General features: G+C 42.1%; 1 protein-coding gene across 3 annotated transcripts in view; it reads right to left on the bottom strand.

Annotated features, from left to right (window-relative positions):
* Positions 1–23,012, bottom strand: part of LOC136883308 (uncharacterized) — a 107,182-nt gene extending 84,170 nt beyond the window's left edge. For 2 of the 3 annotated variants that reach the window (XM_067155543.2, XM_067155546.2), the window contains exon 1: positions 22,893–23,012. The gene's annotated coding sequence lies outside the window, so the exon portion shown is untranslated. The remainder of the gene's footprint in view (positions 1–22,892) is intronic. The other variant, XM_067155544.2, reaches the window with a different exon arrangement.
* Between the last annotated feature and the right edge of the window lie 1,031 nt (positions 23,013–24,043).

Below are 24,043 nucleotides of genomic sequence, written 5' to 3'. Positions count from 1 at the left end.
TTCAGTAAACAATAAAAATAGCCGTAAACGTAGTTATCTCCTTACTGAAGTGTGTTTGGTACGAGGACCGTAAGTAAACATCTGTGGCCCCATCGTAGCCCAGATTTAACAGCATGTAATTTTTATTTGTGGGGAATGTTAAAAAATGTAGTTATCTTGTAATTTACGGGGTTAAATGTAAGAGAGAACCACGAGCCCTAACTTCGCCACGTCCAGATACCACATAGCTGTCATGGATTGGTATGCCAGAAATTATAGCTCCCCTTGCACACCATAAAAACATCGTCCACACCATCACACCTCATCCACTGGCCTGTCTTAGCCCAACAGTGCAATAGGTGTCATAGCCTCCTACGGTAATCGGTATACACATGTTCGGCCATCGATCTAATGAACCAATGGACCTTTTTATAATCGTCCATAGTCCAGTGTCGAGGATTTTGTGCCCCACCTCGTGCGCTGCTGTCAGTGGAATGCAGTTATCATTGGAGTACGGCTGAGTCTGCGACTCTTATTCGCAGCAATGTCCGCTGAACCATGTGCTGTGAAACATTGCCCTTGTCAACAGGTTGTACTGTGATCTTGTGGTCGCTCAGAACAATGCAAGACAGCCTCCGTTGGTCTCTGGCATCAATGACCTACTGTCGACACATGGCTGGACGATGTGCCGTTTGTCTATTGCTGCACCATTTCGATACCTGATCAGTGATCACAGTAGTGTAGCCAGGATCGACCGATTTTTTGGAGGGGCGGGGGCTAACCCTCAGTACCCACCCTTGGCTACGCCCCTGTGGAATTCAAAATTCAGCCGTCCGGATAGAAATACAACGGCTGAACCACTGCACAAATTACGTCCCCGTTTATATTCTACACAGCCTAATAACCCGTAAAACGTAGCCTAGTAGCTAATCATTAAAGGCTATATCAGTACTGATCAGTACCGTACATTAAACATTAATCCTTGAATGCTGTCGCACTTAATAGAAATAATCTGAAGGTGCAGTGGTAAAATGGCAATTCACTGTTGATAATTCGTCTTGTATTAGGGTCGATACTGTGTTAAGTGTTAGGGTGTAAACTCTTAATATGTAATTCCCCAAAGTAATTTCACAGTACCTGCTTACACAACAGGTATAATTATAAACTGCGTCTTTAATTACCTCCAACTTAAATTAGCGAAACCAGTGCACATGAGACATAAACAGTGGTATTATACAATTTCCTTACGATAAGTTTCGTCATATTGTATCAGCATATAAATGAGGTACTTCCCTGTGTATACTTTACGACACGTCATTTAATATTTGTTCATAAAACCTAGTGATTTATAGTTGTTTTCTAACTGTTGCTGCTCAGATCTTCTAACCCAGGTGCGATATTGCTTGCAAAGTGCGCTTGTAGTAATCCAAGTGATGAGCCCACTGCTACATTGGACAAAACTCGGGTAATTTACCGTTCAAAAGGCTTTCCTGCCTCTGACGACGCTAGTAGAAATCTCCCTCCCTCCCTCTCTCTCTCTGTCTCTTGGTATGGGCTAGATCAAGTTGTTGCTTGTTTTTTTTTCTCTAATGCAGCCAGTCCCCGACTCTGACGCTGTAAAAGGTTATTCATAACGTCGGTTGCCATACCCATTTCAATGGGCTTGGCAAAACTAGTTTGTTCGGTTAGAAAATCAACGGGAAACTACCCTAATTTTTCCCTAAAACGAATTTTTGGTGACGCTTAGTTTATGAGTGGATCTAGAGAGGATCCAACTAACTTTCAGAATGAGGACTCGACATACATCTGTTAGGCTGCATTGTGCATGGCAACGCTCACAGTGAAGAGATCTTTCATGTCGATACACCATCTTGTAGTTGCCTTTTTAATCCCATGTTCGGAATATACATATATATATATTTATTATGTGAATTGTGAGGAGTTTAACTACTGGGAGCAGGGATGTGGTCTCCGTCACCATTATGTAAGACTGCAATATGAACTTAAAAATATATTCGGTACTGACCACAGTTTAATGAATCACACTGCATTTATGAGAAACTGGTGGAATTAAGTTAAAGGAAGTAACAAGGACGTTAATTTCGGTAGTGCCATATGCATTGTATAATGAACTGAATCCTTAATAGAAGGAAAATTAGTGGCAAAAATAATTCGTTGGAAGTACACATGTTTGGTCATATTTCCCATCCCTAAACATCCGGAGACTATTCGCAAGTAATCACCAGAAATTATCCCACTGGATGAGGATACGGTCAATCCTATTCTTGAAAAATTTGGCGGGTTGTCGACGGAACCACATCTGCACCCAGTCACACACGTTGTCCTCCGATGCAAATCGATGTCCACGAATCTCTTTCTTCAGATGTTAAAATCGCATGGGGGAGATCTAGGCTGTAAGAAGGTGGCTGTTTAGTTTTCCCACCCAAATCTCTGAAGCATGTTCCTCATATAGAGTTGTCAATGTGGCGGCGGACGTTGTCATGAAGAAGGATAATGCTGTTCGACAGCTTGCCCGGGCGTTTTGGCTTCATGACACGCCTCAGTTTCTGCAACCTGTTTTCGTAGCATTGTGCACTGCTTGTGGCCGCAGCTCGAGCAGAAAACGAACATTCGTGGACTTCGGTTTGCCTCGGACGACGACGTGTGTGACTGGGTAGAAAGGTGGTTCCGCCAACTGACAGTTTCATCACCCAGTGGAATAAAATGAACAGTTCTGGTGATTTAGACTATCCTTGAGGTGCGAAATATTCTATCCTTTTTTGGCAAGTGACCTGCCTTTACAAAAGTTTTATACGTTTTATGACTGTGGGAAATCTGAAAATTTGCTTTACGGAAGTTAGCATGGCGGAAGTGTAACCCTAGCAACCGTGCAGGCTGTGCTGTAAGGTAGAGTGGCTGGTCAAACAATGCTACCTAGCAACCGTGCAGGCTGTGATGTAAGGTATGGTTGGATGGTCAGAAGTGTTACCTAGCAACTGTACAGGCTATGTCATATGGCCATCAGAAATTAGCAGCCATTGATGGATGGCCATGACCGGGAGACATAAGCTTTGTTCATAGTACAGTCACAAACTGTTGCCAACTATCAGACGCATGCCCACATTGAAATTCGCGATCGTAGTAGCGATTATCAGAGATGCTGAATGCTAATGTATTGTTCGTACAAGGTTTTCGAATTGTTGGGAACCATCAGCAAACCGTTGGAACAGTTTCTGATCGTGGACGAAAACTCTTAATAATAATAATAATAATAATAATAATAATAATAATAATAATAATAATAATAATAATAATAATAATAATAATATTTGTTTTACGTCCCACTAACTACTCTTACGGATTGTGGAGACGTCGAGGTTGCCGGAATTTAGTCCTGCAGGAGTTCTTTTACGTGCCAGTAAATCTACCGACACGAGGCTGACGTATTTGAGCACCTTCAAATAGCACCGGACTGAGCCAGGATCGAACCTGCCAAGTTGGGGTCAGAAGGCCAGCGCCTTAACCGTCTGAGCTACTCACGAAAACTCTTATCAGTCAGCGAGTCGAAATATGCGCGCGCATATCCAGTGCCATCTACTGTATGTTCGTTTCATAACTGACCAGAGAATTACTGCATGGCCGTGATTAGTTTATCAAGTAACGTACGAAGTAAGTAAAATTTACCAAATATAGAAAATATAAATATAACCCCACTTCTGTATTTAAGTTTAAGTGCGCATATGGACGATAAATCGAACTATCACGGATTTGTTCTGCGAACAAACTTATATTTATGATCATTTGATTTTCATAAAGGGAAAAGTGGTTTCCTTTTTTCATTTGATTGTTACTTATAATGATGGTTCTTAGAACTACTGTACAATACAATAGGAATAAGAAGGGGAGGTAGGGATTGGAATAACTTACCAAAGGCAATGTTCAATACAAAGGCTAGGAAAACAAGATAGGGAATATTGGCACCTGGGCGACTGCCCTAAATGCAGATCAGTAGTGATTGACAAGTTACAGTTATACATTATCGCATTACAAACTAAGAACTGTTGCGATGGACACTCATTATAGTTCTGTATTATAGAATGCAAGAGCCGAGTTCAATAACAGTAATTACTGCTTGGAAGCAGCATGATACATTTCTATTAAAGAGAAAGTTGTGAGTCACGGTTTCCTGTTAGTAGCGTTGAAGACACGATCTACACTCGAAGGAGCAGGCTGAATGTGCATAAGACTGTGAAAGCGAAAGTTTAACGTAACAGTTGAGTCAGAAGTACATCTTCAACTGAAAAAACAGGAATGAAAACAGAATTTGAATACAATATTATTCACTAATAAGTTTTCTTTAGCAAGTATCCCACCTGGTTGCGAGGCCCGCTACATGCATCCGTGCCTCCACTCGGTTCCATCTCGGACCACATCTGGATGAATATTCACGCCTATAAATGTTTGCTTTTTTGCTTACAAACGTTGACGCTTTGTTGTTCTCCTGACGATCTGTAGGTCACGGCTGTCTTGGCGATTTTGTCGGCTGTTGTCCGTAAAAGATGCCCAAAATACCGGAGACAGCTCTTGCGCACTTCCTCGCGGATTGGTCCAATGCCAGGCCGTTTCCTGATGCTGCCGTTGGAAACTCGATCTGATTTAATGGTGCCCACTCCACTTCAGCGTTTTTATCTCCATGACCCAGATGCAGGTCTTTTGATTTGACACCCGTAGGCGTTCTGTGCGTCGTCATGAGGATGAAATGATGATGAAGATGACGCATACACCCAGCCCCCGTGCAAGCGAAATTAACCAATTATGGTTAAAATTCCCGACCCTGCCGGGAATCGAACCCGGGATCCCTGTGACCGAAGGCCAGCACGCTAAGCATTTAGCCATGGAGCCGGACAACATTCGCAATGATAGAGTGCGAAAGGGCGGATGAAACACGGTATACATTTATTTATTTTTACTTTAAATTATCTTTCATCCTCCGATGCTATGCTACTTCTTGTTTCTTCGTTATGCCCACTCAAAGAGCGCGTTTTAACTTGTTCATTGGCCTGATGGTTTTCGCCTTCTTATCCTCCCAAAATCTCTTCTTGAATGCACTGCGTTGCATCTTGCGTTCTGTGGACCGCTTCCTACCAGTTTTCCTTTTAGGTTTATCCGTGAATTTGTGCTTGGCTACTATTGTGCTAAAGGCTCTGCTTTTTTTCATGATGTCCGTCATATTCATTTCTTGGAGGCCCGCCTTAATTTCTTCCAGTCAATTTATTTTGACCTTCTTGTCCGGCTCCATCGCTAAATGGTTAGCGTGCTGGTCGTTAGCCGGCCTGCACGAAACAAGAAGAATGGTTGTCCAACTATTGTCCCGTTTTTTCTACGGCATCGGGTATGAAGGGAGACGAGTGTTCGTAGCTGAGTTTTACGACGAGATACCCTTCCTGACGTTAATGCCATCAAAGGAGTAAATGAGATTAAGTGAATGACGTTATATGTAATACTATCGGATGTACCCGCGCTTCGCTACGGAATTCTACATTGCATACAACATTCTAGTTTAGGTACTGAACACGTGAGCAAGATTGTATTAAATTGCATAGCACTTAACGTTACCCCAGAAACGCGACGGGGAAGTCACCAAACATCTTTTCTCATATGAAGACTGGGTTAGGGAATTTCCATTGTAATTGTAGGCCCGTTTGCCTACCATCAGTCAATCAGGTTGGGGAGTTTTCATTATAATGGCAGACACTCTCTCCACCTGCCTTTTTATATCCTCAGAAAGACTATGTTAGAAATGAACATAGGTCATTACAATGTCAATAGGAATGGCGCGATTAAAAGCACTGCTATCATATGGAATACTCGATTAAATGAAAAACCACACATTTTCTCACTATTAACGAACAGTACTACGCTGCCGATCTAACAGTTCTAAGTTCCAGATCTGGATAACCAGGCCACAGACAGCCATGAACCACTAATTTCGGGGAGGGAGAGGGGTCAAATAGTGTAGAGTCCCAGGGCTAAAACTATGCCGTTTTTCTCATCTGTTTCCTATGAGTACCCGATGAGTCGGAAAAATTTCAATTCGCTACACTGGTGGCGGAAAACTATCTGACTTGGAGGCAAATTTTTCCTCCAAGCCAGAGGAGAAACCCCCCCCCCCTCTTCACTGCTAATTTGGAATAAAAATAATGTAGAATTTAATAAAAGAGAATTTGAGTCATTTGGTGAATTGTGGCGCTATAATATGGAATAGGCCTACATTGTAATTCAAGACCGGGTCATATACTACTACTACTACTACTACTACTACTAAGCTCTGTCGTAAGTGTGCACACTGCTCATTCAAGACAACGCGTCAGAGTAGGGATTGAATAGCTGGAATACTATGATGAACCAGTGGTTACGTACCAGCAGCATCAGGAAATGTATGAACCAGCGGAATGGCATGATAAAGAAGAATGTTTCCGAAATCCCCAGCTATTTCCCGCCAATATTCAGTCAGGCTGTTATACTCGGTACGCAGCAGTGTTCCCATCTATTTGTGTTTGAAGCCACAATTCTCATAGGTCCCGGGGGACTAGTGAGGATTATAGCCCATCGACCTCTTTCAGGCCTCGAGTGCTATTTCTTGAAATCGTGATACAGTATTTGTGACAAAATGGGTATTGGTACTTTGTGGACTATTTTAGGAGATCGAACTGGCCAGAATATGGCCTGCGCCCCTTGCGGTGCGAATGTTTGGGGGGGGGGGGGGGCGCGTTGGTTCTCTGTTGCCAGAGGCCAACGGAAGGGATGAAGCGATGTCGGGTGGAGGGTCACCCATCCAATTGGTGAGAACGCCCGATGCTGCTTAGTCTTAACTTTTCATTTTGTTAAATGTGCTCAGAACAAGTAAGGGAGGTGTTGACATTAGGTGCTGGTGCTGTGGTGTGGAGGAGGGGGGTCTGATAAGGGCTTGATATTTTTAGTTATGTAGTATTTATCGATACGACCACTAATAATATAAATATTTGAGAATTAAATTTCAGACCTTCCCCTAAACTACCATTGCACTCAACGTAAATAAAATAATTTATAGCCTAGATTGAAGTGGCTCACCCCGGGACTTTACATACCGATTTTCATCAAATTCTGTTCAGCCGTTTTCTCGTGGTGCGTGTACATGCAGACAGACAGACATTATGGAAAAGTAAAAAGTGCATTTCCGAGTTACTGTGGACATGACCTATACAAAAATACCATTCTTCGCAAATTCTAAGCACCGTACAGACAAAACTCTCCTGTAGATAGCAGTCACCATCTCGGAAGGCCTGTTGTGCGCCTCGGTAAGTCACGCGAACGTTATCCAATAGTGTGCAAATAGAAATGCATTTCCGGTCAGCTGTGGCGAGGGACGGAGGGCTAGTAACATCGCAGTCAGGAAATAAGTCAGACACTGCCGTCTCTTCTCACTCTAGGCGGCCAAGGGCCTTCTCAAGTGGTAACTGGTAGGCTCCTTTCACACGATCCACTGCTTTACATGCCACTCCACTCCACAAGAGGTGTAGAAAAAGGCCCGTAGCATTCACACGACACACTTCGTATGGTGCATTTTCCGTCCACTCTCGTCAACAGCCGGCTGCTGTCAACCGGCCTGAAGTGTCTTCCACTCTCGGCAACCGGAAGCTCACTAAATCTAAATCACATTAGCTCGTTCAGACGGTCAACACTGTGTGCGCCACAAGTTCGGAAATTTCGTTTCAAAATGTGGGTTCCATTCATAGATGCTGAAAAGTTAATAATGGAAATACAAAATCGCCCTTGTCTGTGGGATTTAAGAACGACAAGCTATTCAAATAAAATTAAAAGCTTCAAATGTGAAGTTTCCCGTGAAGTGATTCCAAATGTTGCCGAACTGGACGACTCCAAAGAGAGAGAAGTTGATAAGTACAGTAATAGGCTGAATGTGTTATATGTTAACTATTTATTCAATATTACAATAACACAGGTCATTGAAAAAATTAATCAAGGCTTTTTTGCAGTCTTTATTTCAAAAGAATTGCTTCCAATTAAATTACCATTTTCTTATTCGTGAGAACTACCGGTGTTTTATTTACAGAAGTACCGAGCTCGATAGCTTCAGTCGCTTAACTGCGGCCAGTATCCAGTATTCGGGAGATAGTGGGTTCGAGTCCTACTGTCGGCAGCCTTGAAGATGGTTTTCCGTGGTTTCCCATTTTCACACCAGGCAAATGCCGGGGCTGTACCATAATTAAGCCTACGGCCGCTTCCTTCTATCTCCTAGGCCTTTCCTGTCCCATCGTCGCCATAAGACCTATCTGTGTCAGTGCGACGTAAAGCAAATAGCAAAAAATTTACAGAAGTTAGGTGTAGGTAGCAAGGCCTTACTGGTAGCTCACTAAATCGTCGTTCAGACGGTCAACATCGTGTGCTTCACAATTTCGAAGTTTTTATCTCAAAATATCGGTGGAATACATTTTCTCATGTTGGTGTCCTGACGCTGTAAACTTTCTTTAAGGATTGACTACAATTCATCAAATAAATTCCCACTCATACGAATGTAATTAAAGAACATTTTTGGATCACGTTCATCTAGAAGAAAGCAATGAGCTCCTCGTTCTAGGTGGTATGAATTCAATGATTGGACCCAATGAACCTTAGTACTCTTCTTTCATCTCAAACTTCTTCTCGTAAGAATATAAAGCCCAAGGATAACGTTCGCGTCCATGGACCAGATTCAAACCGAGCCGCAAAATATGTGGTGGGGACTAGAAGTTGCCGGAAGTGGACGGCAAGGATAAACAGTGTCTAAGAAGTGGAGTATAGCATGAAGCGAGAGAGTGAAACCCGTTGCCGGCACATACCTTATTCCTGTGGAATAACACCAACGGGTCTGCTCAAGGTTTAACTTCTCCATCCGACGGATGAATCACCATCAGCAGCGTCATAATGCCCTCGCTCCGTCTGAACAATGCGATGTCTCAGTAAATATACCGACACGGGGCTAGCTGCATGAGCCCCTACAAATACCACCGGACTGGGCCAGGATCTAACCTGCCAACTTGGGTTCAGAGAAATAGCGCCTTAATCATCTGAGCTACTCAGCCCGGCAAGGTTCAGGATTTTCTTTTTTCTAGTGGCTTAACGTCGCACCGACACAAATAGGTCTTACGGCGACAATGGGATAGGAGAGGCCTAGGAGTTGGAAGGAAGCGGCCGTGGTCTTAAGGTACAGTCCCAGCATTTGTCTGGTGTGAAAATGGGAAACCACGGAAAACCATCTTCAGGGCTGCCGATAGTGGGATTCGAACCCACTATCTCCCGGATGCAAGCTCGCAGCCGCGCGCCCCTAACCGCACGGCCAACACGCCCGGTAGGTTCAGGATTAAGAGACACGTTTTAATATCACTATGTTATTACTACTTGTATTATTTGAGATAATTTTTCGATTATAATACCATTATTTTACCTTTGGAAGTTGGCTATAGTGATGCTAGAAAAATCTACCACTAAGATCGTCCCGTATGTAAGAGAAACTAAATTCTATCTTTACAATCTTACCAGTAAGGCAGCCATAATTTGAATAATGGTCAATGGCTGAAGAAATCTACAAATTGCATCTCTCTTTCCTTCAGTTTGAATGCCACAGAAAACTAAGCCTCTTTACTTAAATTTACAAGATCTAAGGTCACGCCGAGTGCGAGAAGCTGTTTCTCTTTGCTTGCGCAGTAGCAAATGACGTCACACATAAAACTGCCTCGCTGAAATGCATAAACCGTCCCCGGCTTAGCACTGTTTATGGGTTACTGAATAGTCGAATAGGGAAGCCATCCACTGCACAGATACGAAGTGAATTCAAAACAAGTTTCAAACATTATTATTATCATCATCATCCTCCTTCAGTATCCTGGGGTCGCCGCTTGTAGATTTGGCCTGTTTTACAGCCGAGTGCCCTTCCTGACGCCAACCCTATTGAGAAATGCATTCACTAGTCAAGTTACTGTGATTGTTCGGAAGCGTTATGCACCCTTATATATGAAAAAAAGTGTTTACGAAGAAATGTATTAAAACAAACAGTCCGTCTGTCTCCGGATCAAAGGAAGTAACCAGCCGCGATTAAAATCACCAGCCCAGCCGGGAAACGAGCGCGGACCCTCTGAACCGAAGATGCTCACCATTCAGCCAAGTATTCTGACAGAAAGTAGCAGGTTAATAAATGTGCTACAATACAGAGAACACGAATCGATGCTTTGCATTTATGAATTACGCAAAGATGGCAGATTCCCTGTCACTCGTTTACCCTAACCTTTCCTTAAATGTTTTCAAAGAAGAATTTATGGAACATTTCCCTTTATACATTATTTCAATTCCTTATTTCTCGTCCTATAGATGAATATTGCTCCTATCTGTCCCCTCGAATACCAACCTTATTTTCATATGATTTTTCTTTCTTATAAACCTCCACTCATTGTTATTCATCTACTGTCATTCCACGCCATCTCTTCAATGACAGCTTGGAACATGCTACTTAGTCGAGCAGCCGTCCTCTTAATCTCCAAGTCTTCCCAGCCCAAATTTTGCAACATTTTCTTAACACCCTCTTTCGAAGACTAAAGTGATGTCAGTAAATAAGATATTCAACAGAACTGTATTGTCAGATTGGTGATACAAAGCTGGAACAGGTAGATAATTTCAAGCATTTAGGTTGTGTGTTCTCCCAGGATGGTAACACAGTATAGTAAGTGAGATTGAATCAAGGTGTAGTAAAGCTAATGCAGTGAGCTCGCAGTTGCTATCAACAGTATTCTGTAAGAAGGAAGTCAGCTCCCAGACATCGATCTGTTTTCAGACCAACTTTGCTTTACGGGAGTGAAAGCTGGGTGGACTCAGGATATCTTATTCAAAAGTTACAAGTAATAGACATGAATGTAACGAGAATGATTGCTGGTGCAAAACAGGTGGGAACAATGGCAGGAGGGTACTCGGAATGAGGAGATAAAAGTTAAACCGGCTTCGGTGGTGGGGTCATGTTAGGCGAATGGAGAGTAGGTTACCTAGTAGAATAATGGACTCTGTTATGGAGGGTAAGAAAAGTAGAGGGAGACCAAGACGATGATGATTAAAAATCAGTTTCTAACGATCAAAAGACGAGAGGTATAGGACTAAATGAGGCCACAACACTAGTTGCAAATAGAGGATTGTGGCGACGTTTAGTAAATTCACAGAGGCTTGCAGACTGAACGCTGAAAGTCATAACGGTCTATAAAAGCCCGCCTGGTAGCCATGATCGTTAGGGCTGAAGTCTGAATGGTCTGACACCGTGGTTAGCCGGTTCGAGTCCCGTTGGCCGAAAAAAAAAATCACTATCAAAATGTTGGCCGGCAGGGAAGGAGAGGTGGTGTTATAGAATTTATCACTAGATTGCTGGCCAAGAGCCTGGATTAAATTCCAAACCTCTCCGCAGTGCTCATATGGATGGAGGGCATATGACGCTGTTGATGGTGATTCGTCCGTCGGACCCCTTGGGGTGCTATTCAATAGGAGTAGGCTATGTGCCAGCACCGGGTTTCACCCTCTCCCTTTATCATATATCACATCATTCATTTCATCTCATTAACTCCTCTGATGAGGTTGACGTCAGGAAGGGCATCCGGTCATAAAAACCCGCCACGACAGATTCATCTCACTTCACACCCGACCCCGCAGAGAAACGGAACAAGGGTGGACAAACAAACAATGATGATGTATTTCTTTTTTCGGATATCAAGAAATGGTGCCGATTTCCTTTTGGATATTTTCATGCCCTCGTATCAAGTAATCCTGCTGTGGGTCCCATACATTGGAACCATACTCTGTTTGGGAAAGACTTACACGCCATCTCTCGTTTACAGTCGGAATACAACGCAAATACCATCATAACCATGTGAAGAGATCTTTATCGTTTCTTTACAACCTCGTTAAAGTGATTACTAATGCCTGCATTCTTATGCCATTACGTATTCCATTCCTTTAATAGTAGTAGACAGCTGAAAATGTAAAATGTCCGCGAATTGTGGTTCTGATATAGTTATGCCTGTGTTTCATTTTACATATTCTCAGTAATATTGCATATTATGTGAAGAATGTAACACTTTTGTACATATCTAGATAATTATTCAGAAAATATATAAATTGCGTCAGCTCGTTTAATGTTCAGACTATTAGTAAAATAATTGGCGAAATTGGATCTAACTCGTTGTCTGTAAAATATAGTAGGTCCGAATGCCTTAACAGCATAAAACAGCGCCAATTGTTTCTCTGAATCTGGGACGGCTAGATTCCTTTCATTGGTCAGAGTTTCTAACAAACTCCATGCAATCTTGAAACGAAATCCAGGTTATTCCAGTTCTCTATCTACAGTACTTGCAAGATCATTAGTGGTGAAGAAGAAGAGCCCCGGGAAGATATTCCACCCGGCTAGTTTTATCTTTCAAAATATGCATCAGCGACTTTCTAAGATGTTGAACGGTTCTTCTCAGCATACAAGAGAATTTTATCAGATCAGCGCCAAACATCACAATGGAAAACATGAAGTACTTGGTAAAACACTACACATTATTTATGTTAATTGGTGTTTAAAGACAGACTCTACCGGGCGAGTTGGCCGTGCAATTAGGGGCGCCCAGCTGTGTGCTTGCATGCGGGAGATAGTGGGTTCGAACCCTGGGCTTTACCATAATTAAGGCCATGGCCGCTTTCTTCCCTTTCCTATCCTATCATCACAATAAGACCTAGCTGTGTCGATGCGACGTGAAGCAAATTGTAAGAAACTACTCTCTATACTAACTTCTGTTTAGTAACATGTATGTTTCATTTTCAGGGAAACAGAAAATTAGCTACAACAATAGCCTGTGTAATACACTCCACGATTTACAATACATAGCATTCTTATTAAATATCTGAAGTATTTTGATTGTGCGTTTAATCTGACTAATTAATACTGTCAAAGTTAGAAAACAGTAAGGGCTCCGTGTTGGGTCCCCTGTATTATTAAATGAAAACAAAACCTTAGCTATTTTTCTAGGATACCAAAGAAATTGATCAAATCTTTTCAACAGTGACATTCCTCCGGTAATTGTAAACGGTTCTGTAGTCAAGTATCAGTGCTGTGAGGACGGGTAGCAAAGGTGTGGTGTTTTTTTTTTTTTTTTTTTTTTTTTTTTTCCGCCAAGGTAAACCCTGAGGTAAGATTCCCCCGCTTGCCGCGCGCATTCGTCAGTCTGGCGGTCTCTTTAGCGCCTGTTAGTTTCTCAGTGTGTAATCAAACACTAAATGTTTTTAACTGTATAATCACATCGTACTTCTATTTAATTTTAATACATGTGTAATATTGTTCCTTTGGTGAAAGTTTTATTGTATAGTATTGAATCAAAATCTCAAAAAAACTATTATTACCGCACTTAACTTGGTAAACTCAACCTTTACCTCTCTGTGGAAATTCGCTGCAAGAGAGTATCAAAAACTTCCCATTTTGTAGCGCTTTATTTCAGTATTGGTGTACCTAGTCTAGCCATAAATACTGTTACAACTTAAAAAGTGAAAAAAGCAAATATTATGAGAAGTATTTTAATTTGCTGTTAGTATGTTCTTACAGGTATTTTTTTTTTTTTTTTTTACACACAAATCGCCAATCACTTTTCGAAATGGTCACCTCTGACACTGATACAGGCTCTGAGTCTCTGATTTTCATAATCACCCCCCTGAACGATTGAATCATGATTCAGTGAACGAAATAAATCGACTCGTTTGTGAATCGAAAACTGAATCGAGAGATGGCAGCAACTCGTTCATTGGTTCCTCCTTCGTTCTGATTCATAGGCTATCGCCAAATCGGGTACCCACCATTTTTGAATCAATGACAACTTGTGAAGAATGACTTTTTTTTTTTATTCAACCTGAACTAAAGTACGGTTCACAAGTCAAGTACTCCTAACATAACCTTGCAGCAAAAGTATTTTTTTTTTTTTTTTTTTAATAAGAAATTTTTCAAGTCGCATACTTCACGGAAACTGTAATATACACTCAACTTGCGGCTCGTCGCGAAATGTTAGGTTAAGTTTACTTCAAGGTTCCCGTTCTCGTGAACTACTGTGAACTAACGTGTGAAACATGGCCACAAAAATGTTCATATCTACTATAAATTTCAAATTCGATTGTCGTATAGTTTCAAATGGTAGCTACTTAAGTTTGGAAAGGAATAGTCGGACAGTTGTGTATCATTTTTGGACTGTAACCTCTAAAAAGGATACCTATTACTCTTGTTAAAATGCTAGCAAATACCCTGAACATTTCCCTTCTTGAAACTTGAAAAGCAGTAGCAGTTATAAATAACACAACGAATTTTTTCATCTGAGTCTATGGTTTCACTTTCGGCTCGCCGTCACGTGGTAATCGAATGAACGAATCATTTTAGCGAATCGTTTCAAATGAATAAGTTCTTCTAAATGAATCAGATTCCCCATCTCTACCCCCATTCCATGTTGAAACCTAGAGCTAGATGCTTCTTTCACAGACAAGTTAACAATGGTTCAAGGTTAACGTGTGCACACTGGTAGTTCTTTACCTGCCAAACCGGTTTACAGTGTGTGTGTGTGTCGAAAGTTTGTAACAGTATTTATGGCTAGACTAGGTATTTACCCCCCGCCCCCCACCCGACGAACGCTATATTTCATAAACCCGGGTACTTTTTGTCGTCTGTATATTTTTTTCGCCCCCGCACTTTTAATTCTCAATCGCCGCTACTGCAGTGGTGACTGCTCCAATGAAGTGAATTCCTTAAATTAACACCTAGGTGCTGACAGTGATCCCATGAGGTACTTTCACCCCATCATTTTAATTTATTTTTATACATAATTTTTTTAGTCGCACCGACAGAGATAAGTCTTATGGCGACGATGGGATAGGAAAGGGCTAGAAATGGAAAGGAAACGGCCGTGGCCTTAATTAAAGTACAGCCCCAGCAATTGGGTAGTGTGAAAATCTTCAAGGCTGCCGACAGAGCGGTTCGAACCCCACTATCTCCCGGATGCAAGCTCACAGCTACGCGCCCCCTAACAGCACGGCCAGAATTACATTTTACGTCCAAATCAAGGTAATGAGATAATTTTCCGTTAAAGGCAAAGTTTCCGCTTAACAGCGGATCCGATTAAGACAGTTTTTTTTACTATAATTATAACATTTCAATATTTTTAGTTCGTGTCATTTTCTTCCATTCTGTGAGTCACTTAACGACGGGACGAACCGACACTGAGTGAGCTCGAGAGTGCCCGTTTTATGCGTGCATATACGGCCACGAAAGAAGAATAAGCCACTGTCACTCGGCTCATAGTGCCGAAAGCATCGTGTCACAAGGACCGCTCACCTTTGATTCTTTAAGAATGTCGGAGAGAAATGATTAATAATTAATATATGGTCAGCCTTGCTATATGGTGTGGAAACATGGACTCTCAAGAACATATCAGTGAAACGCTTGGAAGCCTTTGAAATGTGGATCCACCGTAGGATGCTCAGGATTTAGTGGGTTGCACGACTAACGAACCAAGAAGTACTCAGAAGGGCAAGAGCAAGTCGGGTACTCGTTCAAACAATAAAACTCCGGAAGATCTCCTATCTTGGCCACATCCTTAGAAATGACCGTTACCTCATCTTACAGCGGATTGTACAAGGCAAAATACCGGGTCGAAGAGGTGTCGGGAGGAGGAGAACATCATGGCTTGGAAACATCAAAGAATGGACTGGAATTCACAGTGTTGAAAGACTTTTCCACCTAGCAAGAGATCGTTCTGCATTCGCCACAGTGATCGCCAACGTCAGGGGGACCTGATACGGTACTATGAAGAAGAAGAATGTTTTCTTCTCAGGGCCGGTTCTACCATCTGCTGGTAAAGTGGCTGGCAGCTGCCCGGGAGGTAAACTACCTGGAGGTGTAAATCGGCTGGTACTTTGGCTTGCGTCCAACCACCTCCGCGCAAGCGCTAGGTAGCTACCAGGAGCTAGACACCGATATACGAAGTTGGCTAGACTGATTTTCAGCGATTTCTCGCTTTCGAGTGTGGTGCTATCTATCGTCAGATGCATGAAACCCATTTCGATTGTCTTATTTCCCTGTGCTTGCGTCTGCTGATTATCACCAAAAAGCCTAATAAGGGGAGTCTTAAGAGTTATGGACAACGATTCATGTCAAGCTTTCGTGATTTTAATCTATGATCTTCAATATCAATACCTAATTGGGATTAAAATCTCGAGATTGCATTTTCTTACGCCAGTCATAACCTGTCATGCAAGGCAGCGTTTTTGAAAGGTATTCTCGTAGTAGACTGGTCAAGTCGCTCGCTCCGTAATAGAAGGTACGCAGGTTTTCATCGTATTTCTAATTTACATTTTAAAGTGTATATTCGTTCCCTGCCGTTGTTCTTAACTCTCTTTTACACGCTTCCATATACGTATACACACACATCTTCTTTACGGACTTATTGCCTTTGAGCATTCTATCTGCAGGCTTCTGTGAATTGATTAAGTATCTCCGCGATGCTCTATTTGCAACTAATTCTGTGACCTCGTTTAGTTCCAGATGCTTCCATTTATTGATAAAGCATTTCAGTTTAATTTTTAACTTTATGAAGATAAAGTTGGAAGGTACTGTAAATGTAAAGAACTAATCGGGATAAATATCCATTCATAGGAAGAGGAATTCGGGAATGGAATAGTTTCCAATTTCTTCGAAATAATTTACAAGCCTATGTAAACAACTAATAGGGAATCTGCTACCTGGGCGACAGTCCTATATGCTATTAATCATAACATCACTTGCTATAGGTAGCATACATATAAAGCAATTTTCCTCGTAGACATAATATTGTGATAAGAACGTATGAAAAGAGGCATACAGATTAACACAACGCTAATAATGGAAATAAAAAAGATTCGTCATAATAAAGACTCGAACCTCCACACTTCGTATTACGAAGCGTACGTGTTAACAATTACGCTACGAAAACGCTTGGTTTAGGTGAGATACATAGTGTAATATATATCTCGTGTCCGAAAACTGAAAAAAGTAGAAAATTAAAGTCCATTTGACATGATTTCCAAATAGATTTTGATTTTACATCCTTTTAGAGTTTCTTTACGAAAGCTTGACGTATAAAATGTGTTCCCTGCGCTACCGATGCGAGAGGCTGGTGTGACCGTTGCAACTAAAGGGAAGCATTAATGTTCAAAATCCTGCAATACAATATCGATCACTGTTACAGTATACTGCTTTTTTCAGTATACTAAGCTAATTTGAGTTGCATATCACCAGAAATACAGCTAATAATGTTCAGCTCTCAGAACTTGCCCGGCAGGTAAAGTCTTATCGGGCCCTCGAAGTGGCCGAGAAATTACGCGCCGGGTAACGACGATTTATGCTGCCGATAGCGCTACCTGGGAGTGGTCGGACGGAAACATCCTTTTACGCGGAGGGCAAATTACGCGCTACTTTACCAGTAGGTGGTAGAACCGGCCCTCAATCAGTAATCTGTAGCCTGCGGTAGTCAGATGAACTTTGTTAACACGTGGAATTAAGATTTTTCTTTGAGAATTTTGAGTGAAATTTTTTTAACTTTGTGTGCTCAGTATATTCTACATATTTTAATAAAGAAAAACTTCAATCGTCATTTTAAGATGAAACATTCAGGTGAAAACGTGATATTTACAATTGACTTCTTCGACTACAATATTATTGGGCCTCCATCTTTAAGATATGGTAATGTGAATATTTGTAAGTAGATGTAAGTCTTTCATAATAATAATAATAATAATAATAATAGTAATAATATTAGCCACTTATGTTCTCTTTAAGATGTTAGAAATAATGAATGTGTACAAGTAGCATTAGAACCGATTATAAGCCGGGCACGCAATAGCATCGTGAGCGAACAGTTATATCAATGAGCCTGTATTTTTGTTCACAATACACTGAGCTCGAGGAAAGTGAAAATTCTTAATTTTGGAAAGCTCAAGAAGGGGGAGGGTGTGGCTAAATATCCCGCCACGACGATTGTGCACGAACTTAGCCGATGACGGCTCCGGAGTACGACAGAGTCATGTCTCCCTATTTTTTTAAAATAGGGAAAACCACAAAGTTCAGAGAATAACCATCCCTCAAGGCCGTCTTCATGATAATGAATATAGTGACAGGGGATGAAAGCTGGTTTTATCATCGAGAATCAGATACAAAACGACAGAACATGGAGAGGCACAATCTGCATTCACCGAATAATAATAATAATGTTTGTCCAGCCCTTGTCCCGTTTCTCTACGGGGTCGGGTATGAGGTGAGATGAATTTGTCGTGGCGTTTTTTTAATGACCGGATGCCCTTCCTGACGTCAACCTCATCAGAGGAGTTAATGAGAGATGAAATGAATGACGTGATATATGATAGTAGGGAGAGGGTGAAACCCGGTGCCGGCACATAGCCTACTCCTGTCGAATAGCACCAAGGGGTCTGCTCAAGGCTTAACGTCCCCATCCGACGGACGAATCACCATCAACAGCGTCATATGCCCTCACTCCATATGAGCACTGCGGAGAGGTTTGGAATTTAATCCAGGCTTTTGGCACGCAATCTAGTGATTAGAAATTGTATACCACCACCTCCCCTACCCTGCCGGCCAACATTCTGATGGTGAAAATTTTTTCGACCAACGGGACTCGAACCGGCTAACCTCGGTGTTAGACCGTTTAGACTTCAGCGCCTTAACGATCATGGCCACCAGGCGGGCTACCGAATAATAATAATAATAATAATGAAATAAACATCCTCAGCCTGTTTCCAGTCATTCGACCGGGTCAGGAATGGAATAAATGAAGCCCCCCTCTAGCGGCGAGGACAGGAATTGTGCCGGCTGCCGAAGCCTGTCGCACTCCTCTGGGGCAATGATTAATGACTGACAGATGAAATGAAATGATACTAGAGAGTGTTGCTGGAATTAAAACTGACAGAGAAAACCGGAATGCCCGGAGAAAAACCTGCCCTGCCTCGGCTTTGCCCAGCACAAATCTCACATGGAGATACCGGGATTTGAACCACGGATCCCAACGGTGAAAAGCCGCCTGAGCTACGGAGACTCAATAATAATAATAATAATAATAATAATAATAATAATAATAATAATAATAATAATAATAGATGGCCGCGGTTCGGGTCATTTTGCTGTTCGTAGGTTCGAACCCTGAAGATCGTATTCCACTGTTTTCCATCTTCACGCCAGGGAAATTCATGCTGGCTATTATACCTTCCCTACAATTGTGTCACCGAAAATTTTCAATGTGTTAGTACGACATTAAACCACTAGCAACCGGGAGATAGTGGGTTCGAACAGCACTGTCGGCAGCCCTGAAGATGGTTTTCCGTGGTTTCCCATTTTCACACCAGGCAAATGCTGGGCTGTACCTAAATTAAGGCCACGGCCGCTTCCTTCCCATTCCTAGGCCTTTCCTGTCCCATCGTCGCCATAAGACCTATCTGTGTCGGCGCGACGTAAAGCAAAAAAAAAAAAAAAAAAAAAAAAAAAAAAAAAAAAAAAAAAAAAAAAAAAACCACTAGCAAATAATAATTTTACATCCCACTTACTACTTTCACGATTATAGAGACGCCGAGGCGCTGGAATTGTCCCACAAGAACCGGTAAATCTACAGACTCAACAGAAGCTTATTAGAGAAACTTAAAATACCACCAGAGTGAGCCAGGGTCGAACCCGCCATCTTGGCCTCGGAAGCCTTCTAAAGAGAAAGCAAAGGCAATATGGTATACTCACTGATGATCAGTGGGAAAGTAATTGGTAGTTTTCTGGGAGGCAAAATGGTACTTTCAGGTTGTTAGTTGAAACTAGGGAAACCATGATGTAAAACCTTGTGTCCAATCATTTCGCAATGCCGTCGTGCATGGTGTAATAAACGCCCTGGAAAGACGGCGATCCTTCAATAGAATAATGACTTCTCTCACTCTGTTCAGTTCATCAAGGAGGAAAATGCGGGTGGGAATTCATGCTGCACTCTGCCTAGTTCCGACATAGGACGTTCTATCGTCACTTTTTATTTTTATGTTGTGATAACAGATGTGCTGTCCAAGGTCTGAGACGTAGTCCACCAATGGCTGTGGACTACTGAAACCAAAGAGAATGTGTACTGAAACAGGAATTCTGTTCCAAAGATATTTTCAAGCTTTCACAGAATTGTGGCGAAATCTTGTGTAAAGAAACGGAAATTATATTCAATGTAAAGGAAAGTCCACGCAACGTTTATGGTTTTCAGAGATTCAGAGACGCCGGTAGTTTGTCCCAAAAGAACGTTCATTTACGTGCTAGTAAATATACCAACACCAGGCTGGCGTATTTAATACCACCCCAACGAGCCAAGTTACGCCTCAAAACTCACAGGCTAAAATTAGTAGAAAATAGGATCAAAACTCTCGACTACAAACTAGTAGCTAAATGAACATTGTAATGAGTCTCAAAATTCACGACTCCGGAAAGTGGGTGCCTGCGATGACCGCGGGAGTGATGAGGTGCGCGATGACTCACGCTAACCTTCAACCCGTGTTTGTTCGTTCACCCACACTTTCTGGTTAAAGAAAACGCTTCTCAATATGTTAAACTCTAACATTGTGTCCACACCAAAGAAACTTTTGTTAACAAACTTCTTTAGCAGTGTCCACACCAAAATCTGTGTGTGAGGTTACAATGGATAGGGTCAAGAAGAAGAAAATACTTACAGCTGCAGCTTTCATTATTTTAATGAGTGCAATTAGTGAAAAGCGCAGACGCAAAGTGTGGCAAAGAAAAATATTGGTAAAGCGTTTAGAATTAAGTTTGGAGAGGACACTTATGTCAGAACTTTCAATTACTGGGCGAGTTGGCCGTGCGGTTAAGAACGCGCAGCTGTGATCTCCCATCCGGGAGATAGTGGGTTCGAACCCCACTGTCGGCAGCCCTGAAGATGGTTTTCCGTGGTTTCCCATTTTCACACCAGACAAATGCTGGGGCTGTACCTTAAGGCCACGGCCGCTTTATTTCCATTCCTAGGCCTTTCGTGTCCTGTCTGTGTCGAAGCGACGTAAAGCAAATAGCAAGAAAAAAACTTAATTCATGATGCAGCAGGCTTTCAAAACTTTCTGAGAATGTCCCTACATGACTTTCAGTTCTTGTTGACAGTAATTGGGCCTAAAATTGCAAAAAAATGATACAAATTATCTGAATGCCATCTCCATTAATGTTAGGCTAGATATGACTAAGATTCTGTGTTTGTATTGTATGGTGTATCAAGAGTCTGTCTTGGGTGTATACGAGTTGCTTGCAATTCAATTTCGAGTAATCCGCGCTATGAATTTGCATGTTCTAATTGCGTCTTTGCGCATGTGCGAACCGAAATATTAACGAAAACACGAAATGTTAAAAGTTTCATTCGCAAAGTTAAAGAAATTTTGTTTATCAACATTCTCGAATAGTTAATGAACACGCTATTTTGTTTATTAACAGGCAAATGTTCACGAACATTGTTCATTAACAATGTTTATTAACAAAGTTAACGAAAACATCTTGGCGTGGACACACCATTCGAATGTATCACCATACCATAGACCAAATTCTCGAAGTATAACACTGATTTTTACTCGTTATTCTGCTTGGTGTCATCAAGCCGTGCCCGACAGAGAATTTTATTACTTCGCAAAAGGGTAAACTAAATTTAATGTGCAACGGTTATAGATTTTATAAGCAAAAGAGAAAACAAGACGGGAGAAACAGTTTTATTATAAAATACTGTCATTCGCGTGTGCCGGTAAAGTTATAATTACAAGTTACAATTGCATTTTAAGTGACAGTGAAACAGTCAGGTTGTAGCAGATGTTCGTGGGTTTCTCAACCTCCTATCGCGTATACTTTGTGCGAGGCTACAAGACTGATACCGTGATAAGCGAGGTGTCAATGAAATGAAATGCGTGGCGTATGCTTGTTTAGTGCCGGGAGTGTCCGAGGACAAGTTCGGCTCGCCAGATGCAGGTCGTTTTATTTGACTCCCGTGACTAGGATGAAATGATGAAGACGCCACATATACCCAGCCCCCGTGCCATGGAAATTAAGCAATTATGGTTAAAATTCCAGACCCTGCCGAATCGAACCCGGGACCCCTGTGACCAGAGGCCAGCACACTGACCATTTAGCCACAGAGTCGGACAGAGATGCCATTTAGAAGAGGTCACACTTTCCGCACAATTCCGATTACATTTTCAAATATCTACAGTCGTATGTGAGTAAGGTGAACATTTGTCCATTCAAACAAGAGCTGGTCCAGGTAAAGCAATCTATTCTTACTAATCCTCTTCTTGGAATTCGTGAATTTGAATACTCGTGAGTTCTGAGACGTCACGCTGAGGCAGGGTCGAACCGGCAAACTTGAAGAGCGAATGCCGGCTCTACCGTCCGAGCTACTCAGTCTGCTGTGAAAATGGCAAATCATCTCCCGAACACCAGCTTACATCAACGCGAACTTGATGGTGTAGGCCCCACTAAATCGTTGCGTGAAAATCTGCACAATAAAACCGTTGGGTAAAGAAATCACTTGTTGCACAACGTGAGAACAGCGAGTTTCCTTCCCCATTCGCCGCGCTGTCGCTCTTACTGATTAAGCTATAAATACAGTCATAATACACAGTGAAGTGGAACAGCCATAACGACGGCGTATTATACAAAAGGCTGTTAAAGATTACCAAGATAGCATGTATTACATTATATATCTTCCGTCAAATGTAAAAACTGTTTAAAAAGAGAAACAATGATCGCACTACACGCTAATAGAAATGTACAGTAGCTTCTTTCTTACCAGGTGTTGCTTGCACTTCGCTCCTTCTGTCACTCTACACCAACACTGACTGGCGACTAGCAGTGGCTTGCCTAACAGGAAATGTGGCGCAGCAGATTGTTTGCATGCAGCGCCGCCCAGTACGTGGTACGTCACTAAACCGATGAGTCACATGTCAGACTCGTGATCGTAGCCCGGGGAATAACCGCTTGGGACAATAGGGCCTGCTAAGAAACATTCAGTATGGGAATAAACGTTGGAATGCTTCTAAGCTAATGATAGAGCAATAGTTTTTAATATTTTGCGTTTTGCGATACTTTCAGACGGGAGAACGCTGGCCTTCTGACCCCAACTTGGCAGGTTCGCTCCTGGCTCAGTCCGGTGGTATTTGAAGGCGCTCAATTATGCCAGTCTGGTGTTAGCGGATTTACTGGCACGTAAAAGAACTCCTGCGGGACAAAATTATAGCACTACGGCGTCTCCGAAACCGTAAAAATAGTTAGTGGGACGTGAATCCAATAACATTATTATTATTATTATTATTATTATTATTATTATTATTATTATTATTATTATTATTGTATTAAACTTGATATAGACACAAACTCTTAAAGTTCTTGTGATGTGTAATACAAATAAGTTATATTTAATTTCATAATATTGTCTTATTCTCGTTGGCTGAACGGTCAGCGTACTGGCCTTCGGTTCAGAGGGTCCCGGGTTCGATTCCAGGCCGGGTCGAGGATTTTAACCGTCATTGGCCCGGGGACTGGGTGTTTGTGCTGTCCCCAACATCCCTGCAACTCACACACTACACATAACACTGTCCTCCACCACAATAACACGCAGTTACCTACACATGGCAGATGCCGCCCACCCTCATCGGAGGGTCTGCCTTACAAGGGCTGCACTCGGTTAGAAATAGCCACACGATTTTTTTTACGTGTGTATATAAAATAATGGTCCGCCTCTGTGGTGTAGTGGTTAGTGTGATTAGCTGCCACCCCCGGAGGCCCGGGTTCGATTCCCGGCTCTGCCACGAAATTTGAAAAGTGGCATGAGGGCTGGAACGGGGTCCACTCAGCCTCGGGAGGTCAACTGAGTAGAGGTGGGTTCGATTCCCACCTCAGCCATCCTGGAAGTGGTTTTCCGTGGTTTCCCACTTCTCCTCC

The sequence above is a fragment of the Anabrus simplex genome, chromosome 11, assembly GCF_040414725.1.
Source record: "Anabrus simplex isolate iqAnaSimp1 chromosome 11, ASM4041472v1, whole genome shotgun sequence".
Lineage (NCBI taxonomy): Eukaryota > Metazoa > Arthropoda > Insecta > Orthoptera > Tettigoniidae > Anabrus > Anabrus simplex.
This window is presented reverse-complemented; position numbering and strand designations above follow the sequence as displayed.